This window comes from Anabrus simplex, chromosome 7 (genome assembly GCF_040414725.1).
Source record: "Anabrus simplex isolate iqAnaSimp1 chromosome 7, ASM4041472v1, whole genome shotgun sequence".
Classification (NCBI taxonomy): Eukaryota; Metazoa; Arthropoda; class Insecta; order Orthoptera; family Tettigoniidae; genus Anabrus; species Anabrus simplex.
Window position 1 is genome coordinate 169,532,583 of NC_090271.1, and position 12,396 is coordinate 169,544,978.

At 42.9% G+C, this 12,396-nt stretch overlaps 1 pseudogene; it reads right to left on the reverse strand.

Annotated features, from left to right (window-relative positions):
• Positions 1-507: 507 nt before the first annotated feature.
• LOC137501550 (uncharacterized) overlaps positions 508-12,396 on the reverse strand; it is a 60,561-nt pseudogene continuing 48,672 nt past the window's right edge.

A 12,396-nucleotide genomic window follows, 5' to 3' on the forward strand; every position in this document is an offset into this window, starting at 1 on the left:
TACAACTGGGGAGGATGACCAGTACGTCGCCCAGGCGGCCTCACCTGCTATGCTGAACAGGGGCCTTGTGGGGGGATGGGAAGATTGGAAGGGATAGACAAGGGAGAGAGATCGATGCGGCCGTGGCCTTAAGTTAGGTACGGTCCCGGCATTTGCATTGAGGAGAAGTGGGAAACCATGGAAAATCACTTTCAGGATGGCTGAGGTGGGAATCGAACCCACCTCTAATCATTTGACCTCCCGAGGCTTTGTGGACCCCGTTCCAGCCCTCGTATCACTTTTCAAATTTCGTGGCAGAGCCGGGTATCGAAGCCGGAACTCCGGGGGGTGGGGGGCGCAGCTAATCACACTAACCACTACACCACAGAGGCGGACTTGATTTTATTTTCACGGGTCATTAAAAATTGTATTTGACCTGGAGAAAAAAGTATGTTCGCACATTGAAGTAATTATCTTAGAAATAATATTTGCCTTTTTTTAGTTGTTGTAGTAATTCCCATTCATTCTTCAATAGCTGTTCATATTTTTCCGTAAGTCACAATTTTCTCTTCCCAACAGTAGGATCATTCTTCTCAAATCATCCAACTCGTTAGTTCCATTTTCTCCGTTATAGTCCACCTTCTCTTCAGTTTCATCTTCCCTAAAATTAACATAGACGAGTTATTTATTCTTTCAGTTAAAAAATGGAATGTTATATAACATTTAAACATATATTTATTGTGTTCCTTCACTCACCTGTTGAAATCAGCAGCCGGCGATCTTAGAAGTTCAGCTACATCCTTATGTCGATTTCTCTGTTTTTCCCTCTCAACCCTCTGCCACTATTAGGAGCTAATATATTTTCTTCTTGTGGTATAGTCTCATACATCCGTTTTTAACTCAAGGCTGCTTTTATTCCGATAATTTAGTTGTTGTTTTAAAGGGATTTCAAAGCACGTCACAGTGAAATAAAGCGAGGAAACTCGACCTAAAGTAATAACGTAATAACAAACCTTGTATTATCGTAACACGGCATGTATCGAATAAAGAATATAATAATTTATCGTGTATTATAAATACGTACCGTGTTTCACACTAAATTTATCATTGCGCCGACAACGTTTTCCCACAGTCCGGCAAGATGTTCATTTTTGGGAATGAAAAATACTTTGTGTATGATCCTTGGTTTTCTTGTAGTAGCTTAAACAGTCTGCTACTGCACAGCCCGGCATTTTCAAGAGTGTGATCCATGCAGATTAATGAAGACAATAAAAGAGCTTTAAATACTGTACGGCACGTATTTAATACATAACGCATGTTTAACACATTAGAAATACAACAGCGACAAGCCATGTAGCCTCAGAGCCAGTTTCTCGCAGTGCTCCCCGCGTGACGTACCTGCGCAGAAGCAACGCGTTTTCGTCTCTGTTACTGACACACCATTATACTCACATCACGCTTATAACAGAGTATGCGTGTGACGTCACATATTTAGCACAAAGTTTGCCTTACTTTGAAGCGCTGCGTTTCAGATTTTTATATATATTTTTCGCAACAGGTATCCTCCTATTTTCTCTGCCAATTGAGACATTAAACATACTCCTTAATACTCTCGACGATATACGCGTTTTACCCAAACACTAAAAACGTCTTAAATTTTTTCTTTCCATGTACCCGTTATGGAGAAACGTAAGTGTACGTAATAAAATACTGAATGCAGTTGATGACAGGAGAACAATTATGAGAGATATGGCTATAGAAGAAGGGAGAAGTTGATAGGGCACATTTTCTGAAAATCAGGACTTGTTTCATTAGTTTCCGAGGGAATGCTATGACGTAAGAACCGAGGGGAAGGTCAGTACTTGAAAATGGGAGTCGATTATTTATACCATGTAATGGTCACTTAGGTGTGAAGAGGTTACCACAGGACAGAGCAACAAGGAAAGCTGGATCAAATCAGTATATGAACTGACCACTCAAACAACAACCACAACAAAAATGTGCAGTATATTTAAAAAAAAAAAACATGGCACAACAGCCCTGGAAGTGGCCTTGCCTACCGAGCGACCACTGTTCAGCCCGAAGGCCTGCAGATGACGAGGTGTCGTGTGGTCAGCGCGACGAATCCTCTCGGGCGTTATTATTGGCTCTCGAGACCGGGGCCGCTATCTCACCGTCATATAGCTCTTCAAATGTAATCACGTAGGTTGAGTGGACCTTGAACCAGCCCTCAGATCCAGGTAAAAATCCCTGTCCTGGCCGAGAATCGAACCCGGGGCCTCCGGGTAAGCGGCAGGCACGCTAAACCTACACCTAGGCGCCGGTGCGCAATATGTTACAATAGCATAAATTATTACTTTATTTAATCTGTTTACCCTGTAGGGTTGGTTTTTCCCTCGGACTCGGCGAGGCATCCCACCTTTGCCGCCTCAAAGTCAGTGCCCTGGAGACATTTGGTCAGGGGATACAAATGGGGAGGAGAACCAGTACCCCGCCCAGGCTGCCTCACCTGCTATGCTGAACATGGGCCTTGTGGGGGATTGGAAGATTGGAAGAAAGAGGCAAGGAAGAAGAAAGGAAGCGGTCGTGGCCTGAAGTTACGTACCATTCCGGTATTTGCCTGGAGGAGAAGTGGGAAACCACGAAAAACCACTTCAAGGATGACTGAGATGGGATTGAAAACCCCCTGTACTCAGTTGACCTTCAGAGACTGAGTGGGCCTCATTCCAGCCCTCGTACTATTTCAAATTTCGTGGCAGAGCTGGGACTCGAACCCCGGCCTGTGGGGGTGGCAGCTAATCGCACTAACTAGTACTACACCACAGAGGCGGACAATTATTATTGTTATTATTATTATTAGATTTACACATTTCACAGATGTCAGATGGCTGTTTGAAATGAAGTCACGGGTCTATTAGCATTTTATAATGACAATCCGCCCGCGGCGGGCGTGTCGTCCACCTACAGTTGTTCTAGACACACGTTGAGCAAGCAACACGTCACTGTATGACACACACATGTTATTAGATATTATAATCACCGCTTTACCTCTTCTCTGTTCATCAGGCCGCTTTTCGGTGTGCTTACAGTAGACATCGCCTATTCATCTATAACATTTCCCCTCATTCTCTCTCTTCGTTTATTTTCATAATGATATCAACATACGCCCCATTTGCATAAACATAGCAAGCTGCGACCACATGTTTCATTTAGCAACGTTTGCGAAACTGCGTTATTCACAGAGCTGCAAATTACTCATGTATGTCCACATAATATGATACTACTTTTCCACGTAATCGCTATTGTACTGAGCGAGTTGGCGGTGTGGTTAGGATCGCGCATCTGCGAGCTTGCATTCGGGAGATAGTGGGTTCGAATCCCAACGTCGCAGACCTGAAGATTTTCCGTGGTTTCCCATTTTCATAAAGGGCAAAGGCTGTACCTTAATTAACGCCACGGCCTCTTCCTTCCAATTCCTAGTCGTTTTCTAACCTATCGTCATCATACGACCTATCTGTGTCGGTGCAACGTAAAGCCAAGTGTAAAAAGGAAAAGAACAGATTGCAGTTCCTCTCACAGTACGGTGGTACCCTATAGTGAATGTAAATCATGGGAGGAGGGAATCTAAGAAGATGTCTGAGATAATTAAGAGGATAAATATGGAGGAACAGAAGGGAGAGACATACAAATACAAATAAAAGGTAAGACAAACTCCAAACGGGTGCCTTCATAGAAGAGACTCTCCGCTCATCAGTTCCAGTTATTTCACCTGTAATTCCTATTCTTCTTCTTCTTCTTCCCCTTCTTCTTCTTCTTTATCTGTTTACCTTCCAGGGTCGGTTCATCCCTCGGACTCAGCGAGGGATTCCACCTCTACCGCCTCAAGGGCAGTGTCCTGGAGCTTCAGAGTCTGGGTAGGGGGATACAACTTGGGAGGATGACCAGCACCTCGCTAAGGCAGCCTCACCTGCTATGCTGAACAGGGGCCTTGCGGGCGGGGAGGGGAAGATTGGAAGGGATAGACAAGGAAGAGGGAAGGAAGCGGTCGTGGCCTTAAGTTAGGTACCATCCCAGTATTTGCCTGTAGGAGAAGTGGGAAACCACGGAAAACCACTTCCAGGATGGCTGAGGTGGGAATCGAACCCACCTCTACTCAGCTGGCATCCCGAGGCTGAGTGGACCCCGTTCCAGCCCTCGTCCCAGTTTTCAAATTTCGTGGCAGAGCCGGGAATCGAACCCGGGCCTCCGGGGATGGCAGCTAGTCACATTAACCACTACACCACAGAGGCGGACCCCCTGTAATTTTCCTGTCGTTGAACAACGTAGTGTTACACTTGACAAAGTTGATCACACAGTAACATAATTTAACCTTTTAATATGTCCACCTCCGTAACATAACGGTTAGCGCTATTAGCTGCTGTCCTTGGAGGCTTGGGTTCAATTCTTGGTACTGCCGGCAATTTTAAGTATAACGGGAGGGCTAGCATATGGTACATGCAGCTCACCGCCATTAGAGGTGTGCCTGAAAAGAGCTGCACCATCTCGGTACGAGGACACAAGTGTACTTTACCTTTTTATATACCAGGTGTGTGCATAAGTTTTGCCCGTTTTTGTGGTAAGGAAAAGACGTAATTTTCAAGACAAATTCATTTTTTGTTTATTCAAAATATTGGCCATCGGCTTCTACACACTTCGCCCATCTTTCAGGTAAGTTACGAATACCATGTCAGTAAAACTGCTTGCCATTCACGGCAAACCATTCGTCGAGCCACTTTCCAACTTCCTCGAAACTACTGAAGTGCTGCTCTGCGAGCGCGTGCCCCATTGATGCGAAGAGGCGATAGTCAGATGGCGCCAGGTCGGGTGAGTACGGCGGGTGCGGATGGTTGTCCCATCCAAGCGATTTCAAGGTGTCATTCACTGGTTTTGCTGTGTGAGACGGTGCATTGTCGTGTAACAAAATCACTTTGCCATTTCTTCTGGCCCATTTCGGTCGTCCTTCGCTTAACGCGTGATTTAAATTAATCATATGAGGGTTCCCCCGGAATAAGGGTCTCTGCCACAAAACTAAAATGTTCAGGAAACAGAAAAACTGTTCAATAATGAGACAGTGAAAAATATATATTTTCGAATAAATCAGATTATTTAAAGAACACTTTGAAACCCAATTATAAAAAACGTATTAAGGTAATAAAAAGCACTTTGCATTTCTTTTTGCTATTTGCGTTACGTCGCACCGTCACAGATAGGTCTTATGGCGACAATGGGACAGGAACGGCCTAGGAATGGGAAGGAAGTGACCGTGGCCATAATTAGGGTACAACCCCGGCATTTGCCTGGTGTGAAAATGGGAAACCACGGAAAACCATCTTCAGGGCTGCCGACAGTGGGATTCGAACCCACTATCTCCCGGATGCGAGCTCACAGCTGCGCGCCTCTAACCGCGCGGCCAACTCACCCGGTAGTTTGTAATTTTGAAATCATGGAATAAGGGTCTAAACCACATTTTCACTGTTTAATACATTGTTACTTATTGTGAAATGAATCACTTCAAATCAGTATAGAATCCTCTGAATTACTGAGTCATATAGTCACTCACCTTCAGTAGGTCATTCTTTCTTAATGGGCAGTGTTGAGCTGTAGAGTTGTGGCAATTCTTGTGGCAGGAGGAGTGGCTGATTCCACCTGTTCTTGACACCTTTAACTGAGGTATATCTTTCCCAAGGAGCAATCAAATTGTGGGATCTTTGCATGTACACAGATGTACTATAGATCTTTGTCACATAAGTGAGCAAGCATGATGATATCTCTGCGGATCCCCGTTTGGCTATTGATTCATGCCAGACATTCATGGTTACCAAGTTTGTGCCCATGCAGTATATAGCAAAATTGTATGTAGAATACTGGCGTTGATAGTGAACATCAGGATGTGTCCACGCGGGGCTGAAAAGGACCTGTTGCAAGTCGACACAGAGTACAACTACATTTCGATTTATCTTGACTGCATCACAATCTTTTCTAAGAAAGGTATATGCAGAGTCAGCTTTTCAGTGATGTAACTCACTTTCCTTAGCAATACACTCTCGTTCAAGGTCTGTGTCAGCAGAAAGCATCTTAACATACAGTTTGTCACAGTATCTGCTCGTGTCTGTGCGTGGAGCACCAAATCCTAAGTTGAACTCACTGGCAAAAACAACTTCATAACATCTTTTCTTTACCTTCGTCTCAGGAGCCCCTTTGTACATACTGTACACTTTACTCAGTGTCAAATCAGAATGCAAGTATTCTTTCCGTGTATCTTCACGAGAATAATGGATTTTTATTCTAGGAAAACTATTGATATCATCCTTCACTTCCTCCCTTGTGTGATTGGCGAGCTTATGCGGTCTATTGCCATGTTTGCCTCTCATGTCATTTGGAACAATTTCCCCTCTTTTGACCATATCTTGAAGAATTTGTATTCTTTTATGTGACAGACTAAACATATCTCAAAAAATATTTTTACATACCTGCAGTGAACTACTGTCACTACCTTTTGCTGGAGCGTGGTATTCAAAAGACCATTTCCGACGTGAAGTAGCATGTTCTCTGATTATACCTCCTTTTCGGTTCAGAGATTTTGAGGCACCTATTTACAAGAAACGAAGACTGCTCATTAAGGTCCATGGCATAGTATTCCGTAAACCAGTCCTCCTTTTCACCGTCAGTGAGCTGAATACACTCATTCTTGTTGTAGAAGAGTGGATCACATAATGTACACGGCCCTGAAACAACGAAGTAGCAGAAAATTATTATAATGTTATATCATACACCATTTTAGCGCAATGCTAATTAAATTAATGTTTTCTCTAATGTATTATACAATGACCATATTTATTCTAAGGATCTTCCTCAGCACAAAATAACCTATTTATTATAGACCTTTATTCCACTCGGCTAACGGCCGTAGCCGTGTTGAAACACCGGATCTCGTGAGATCTCCGAAGTTAAGCAACATTGGGCGTGGTCAGGAGTTGGATGGGTTGCCACGCGCTGTTGGTGGGGGGGGGGGTAAGGGAATGGAGGAGCGGAAAGGAACTGGCCACCCTACCGCACGTAAACTCCGGCTCAGGAACACCTCTGCGGAGGTTCGGACCTGCCTTCGGGCAGAATAACCCTTACCTACCTTATTCCGCTCACTCCTGTTGTGACCTCTTTTTTGCTTCTTGTATAACTCCTTTCCTTGTATTATTATTATTATTATTATTATTATTATTATTATTATTATTTATTATTACAAGCAGTTTCCCGCTGGCTCCACCCGCAATGTACAAAGTATGGTGTTGTTCGTTACTATCCACACGGTTGTATTTGCGAAGTTTCGAGTTAATGAAATAAAGCACATGATCTGCTGTGGTAATAGAATGTAATATTATGTCCACAAAACACTTGAAAATACATCACACAAAGAAATTGAATTAAACGTTCCTTGGAACAACACAACACGCCAAACTGTTAAAAAGTCCTTCAAAGATCTTCGTCACAGAGACAAATGTATAAATAACTTTTCTCAGAATCTACCAATTTAAGTAGCTATTGCCTCAAAAGAAAGCACTTGATCCACTGAGTGTTTTTAAGCTAAAACGAACTGCGCACCTCAATTAGTACGAAAGATTCGATTGCTTCAATGAGAAAAAATGTTGAAAAAATGAAACGTCAAATTGATTGTGCACTCATAACTTTCCCCATAATCAACCAATTTGAATAATTAAGAGCTGAAATTAAAGAGGTTGATCCACTGAGTGTTCTTAGACCAAAACGAACTCCGTAACTTAATTAGAACCAAAGATATGATTGCTTCAAAGAGACAAAATATTGAAAAATCAAATAATTTGAGGAAGGCGAAGTTAAGTGATTTATAGTACCTGATGACAAATCTGTGCATGAATACCTTTCATTTAAAAAAGAATGAAGGAAATCGACCGGATAGAATGGCGGGACTGACTGACTTTAGTTTTCATAAAAAAATTAATATATAGTTTACTATTATTATTATTATTATTATTATTATTATTATTATTATTATTATTATTATTATTATTATTATTATTATTATTATTACTGGATATCCAGTATAGCATGGAGCCCTATTTTACAAGAGTACATTAGGGCTGTAGTTTATAATCTTAAAATATTTCGAAACGAAAGAGTTCAGTTTGTTAAAGATGTGCTGAATGAATGTTAAGAATAATTGCTTATAACAACAAGGCTTCTTGAAAATATCACGGAATGTTTTAGAAAATACAAGATCACAACTGTTCAGGTGGTATTCAAATATAAGTCTTTTCATTTCGAACACTGGGCAGGAGAAAAGTACACTGACTGACAGAGCAAATGCAACACCAAGAAGGAGTGGTCAGAACTTTATGCCAACTGCAGGGTAGACTGACGTCACTGAGGTATGCTCATGATGTGAAATGCGCCGCTGTGCTGCGCACGTAGCGAACGATAAATGGGACACGGCGTTGGCGAATGGCCCACTTCGTACCGTGATTTCTCAGCCGACAGTCATTGTAGAACGTGTTGTCGTGTGCCACAGGACACGTGTATAGGTAAGAATGCCAGGCCGCCGTCAACGGAGGCATTTCCAGCAGACAGACGACTTTACGAGGGGTATGGTGATCGGGCTGAGAAGGGCAGGTTGGTCGCTTCGTCAAATCGCAGCCGATACCCATAGGGATGTGTCCACGGTGCAGCGCCTGTGGCGAAGATGGTTGGCGCAGGGACATGTGGCACGTGCGAGGGGTCCAGGCGCAGCCCGAGTGACGTCAGCACGCGAGGATCGGCGCATCCGCCGCCAAGCGGTGGCAGCCCCGCACGCCACGTCAACCGCCATTCTTCAGCATGTGCAAGACACCCTGGCTGTTCCAATATCGACCAGAACAATTTCCCGTCGATTGGTTGAAGGAGGCCTGCACTCCCGGCGTCCGCTCAGAAGACTACAAGACTACCATTGACTCCACAGCATAGACGTGCACGCCTGGCATGGTGCCGGGCTAGAGCGACTTGGATGAGGGAATGGCGGAACGTCGTGTTCTCCGATGAGTCACGCTTCTGTTCTGTCAGTGATAGTCACCGCAGACGAGTGTGGCGTCGGCGTGGAGAAAGGTCAAATCCGGCAGTAACTGTGGAGCGCCCTACTGCTAGACAACGCGGCATCATGGTTTGGGGCGCTATTGCGTATGATTCCACGTCACCTCTAGTGCGTATTCAAGGCACGTTAAATGCCCACCGCTACGTGCAGCATGTGCTGCGGCCGGTGGCACACCCGTACCTCCAGGGGCTGCCCAATGCTCTGTTTCAGCAGGATAATGCCCGCCCACACACTGCTCGCATCTCCCAACAGGCTCTACGAGGTGTACAGATGCTTCCGTGGCCAGCGTACTCTCCGGATCTCTCACCAATCGAACACGTGTGGGATCTCATTGGACGCCGTTTGCAAACTCTGCCCCAGCCTCGTACGGACGACCAACTGTGGCAAATGGTTGACAGAGAATGGAGAACCATCCCTCAGGACACCATCCGCACTCTTATTGACTCTGTACCTCGACGTGTTTCTGCGTGCATCGCCGCTCGCGATGGTCCTACATCCTACTGAGTCGATGCCGTGCGCATTGTGTAACCTGCATATCGGTTTGAAATAAACATCAATTATTCTTCCGTGCCGACTCTGTTTTTTCCCCAACTTTCATCCCTTTCGAACCACTCCTCCTTGGTGTTGCATTTGCTCTGTCAGTCAGTGTAGATGATCCACTGTCAGAGCATAACCACAAAAGCATAAATATCCATCTGTAATTTGAATTTTAAATCTCTCAAGGTAAGATTTAAATCTCCCATGTCCCGAAAGAAATTGTGTTAGGACAAAGGCACTAATACTTTACTCTGAAGTCGATTTCTAACTTCGTGGAAGAATGCAACTCTTGTAACAGATCCTTTCAAGCTAGAAGTCCAGCTACAGTTCCATTGATGTATAATATATTTCTTTGTCACTTAACATAGCACACTGGAGGCTCATCATATGCAATTCCGATGTTTGATGTAGCGGCTAATGTTCTGCTCTTTCATTTTCATCAAATCCTGTATGACCAGGAATCCAAGACATACAGATGTGAGGACATTCTTCAGCTTCTGTTCTTGTACTACCGGCTATCGGATTTACATTGTATTTGTTGTTAATGGAGCTCAGCGCTGCTTGCGAATCAGTGAGTATCTTCACATTCTTGTTGTTAGTTTTACACCATAGCACTGCATTCTTTATGGCCCGGAGTTCAGCCTGAAAAACTGAGCAGCTATTTGAAAGTCTATACTGGGCTGAAAAAATGTCAACACCTTTCTTTTCCGTTTATTATCCTTCTAATTATCCATATTTATCTTCCTTTTTCTTGTTTTATTTAAGTTTTAAACTCGGAGAAAACATTCAATACACTGACATCCATCTTGTAAGAGTGGCATAGACCGTTGTTCCATGGAAAGAAGTTTTATAACAAACAAATGACCAATTTCTGTTAAACATGTACCGGTAGGTACACCCGCCCCGTTAATTCAAATGAAGCGCCTTGAAGAATGCTTTCTTAAATCTAAAACTTGCAACAACTAATTCAAGCAGTTTGGACATTTCTCTACAGATGTCTCTACTACAACGTATGTTGCCCTCTGGTGTGAAGATTGACTAGTAAAATTTTAAAGTAATTTTTGTATTCTAAGGTTTCCTAAACTGAAGTGATTATTCTTTTGTTTTTGGTATGTTAAAGGTTACAATACTTCTACCTCCTCCCGCCAACTCAAGATGTTGGCCAATAGAAAATTTTGTATATTTACTTTTCAGCCAATAAGTATTGTCTTGTATCTATTTAATTACCCAATGGAAATTGGGGGGGTGTCGGGTCTTAGCCCAGAATTTTCTTGTACCTTCCTCTCGGGTATAAAAGCTGGTGCAGGTTCTGACTAGGTTGTCTTATTGATCGTTCCAGTCGACAGAGTGTGCGTTAATAAAGGAGGCGAGGGTGCCTCGTCCATCGTCTAGAAGTCCATCAGCTCAAGGTAATGGCAGCCCTGGTTTAGCTAAGTGATAGTCTTTGAAAGCTAGCTCGAGGGGAAGGTTTCCAAATTTTATTAATGTACATTCAATGTTCTAAAATGTAACATTCAAACAAATCAAAAGAACTTAGCGGAAATCAGGGAATAGAGAGTGTGATACCCTCTCGTGTTCCCCATCAACTTGATTTTGAGGTGATTATGATTTTGTAACCGTTTTTGTTTGTACCTTCGGGGCAGAAGGCCTAAGTAGGGTTTTAAGATTTTCATTTCTAATTTGCAAGAAGCGCAAGTGTCAACCTCCTCAACATTTTGATTTTTGGGCCAGTAACTTGAACCTGTTGTTTTTCACAGAGGCCTGGTAGGATGGATACACCTATTAAACGTTTTCATTCTTTTTATGTTAAGATGTTAGTCTGTTGAGCATCCAAGACAGTGGATACTGTTTGAATTGTAAAATGTAGTCTGTGCCTTTGATAGACCTGGACATTTCTGAAAATATAAATTTTATGGGGAAAAGACGCCATGTTTATTAATGTAAAAGTTGAATGGTACCTTTGGAAGGAGAGTAGTCTCCTATGCAAACTTGTGGAGCTAGGAGGCTCTTACTATGGTGTAAAAGTAATTGGGAGATCTGTCTCCTTGCTTATGGAGTGAGTGGAGCAGTAGTGCTCAAGTCACTATTGTAATTTGGGAGCCCTAAGCTCAGATTGTTAATTGGCAATTCGTAGATTATTCTGATATTTCCAACTTTGTAGCTAAGCTAACGAGCTTGTTCTGTACCCTGAAATCTTTTGTTTTTGTTTTATTGTTTTTTGTTATCGAATTGTTTTGTTAAAATTTAACATCTGAAAAGAAACCAAAAGATAGCAATGAAAAGAAATATAACTCTGATTTTAAAGTTTTAAATAATCTTTGATTGTCTTAGATCGACCCATTCATGCCCATACCTTGTATCACCTCTCCACTCCACGAAAACACGGTGACAAACATATGACTATCACAGTTCGCATGCAATAACCTGAGATGGTATAGAGCCTTATTCCGCAAAAAATTCAACTAGATGAAAAATGTAGCTCAGACCCTCGTTCCGGAGGGTGGGAGTGTTCATTTGTTGGCTATAGCCTTGTGCATTAACAATTTCGCCAGCAATTACTGCTCGTCTTCGCACTTTCGTGATCTGCCAGAGCGCGCACTATCTTTCACATTGAAATCACAACGTTCAAACTGTCTAAATCATGTCATAACTTTCCACAGCCTTTTCCTTTTGATTAAGTAAGAAAAGCAATGCGTGCCGCAAATGTTCTTCTTCAGGTACAAACGTCAACATGATCACTGAACGAT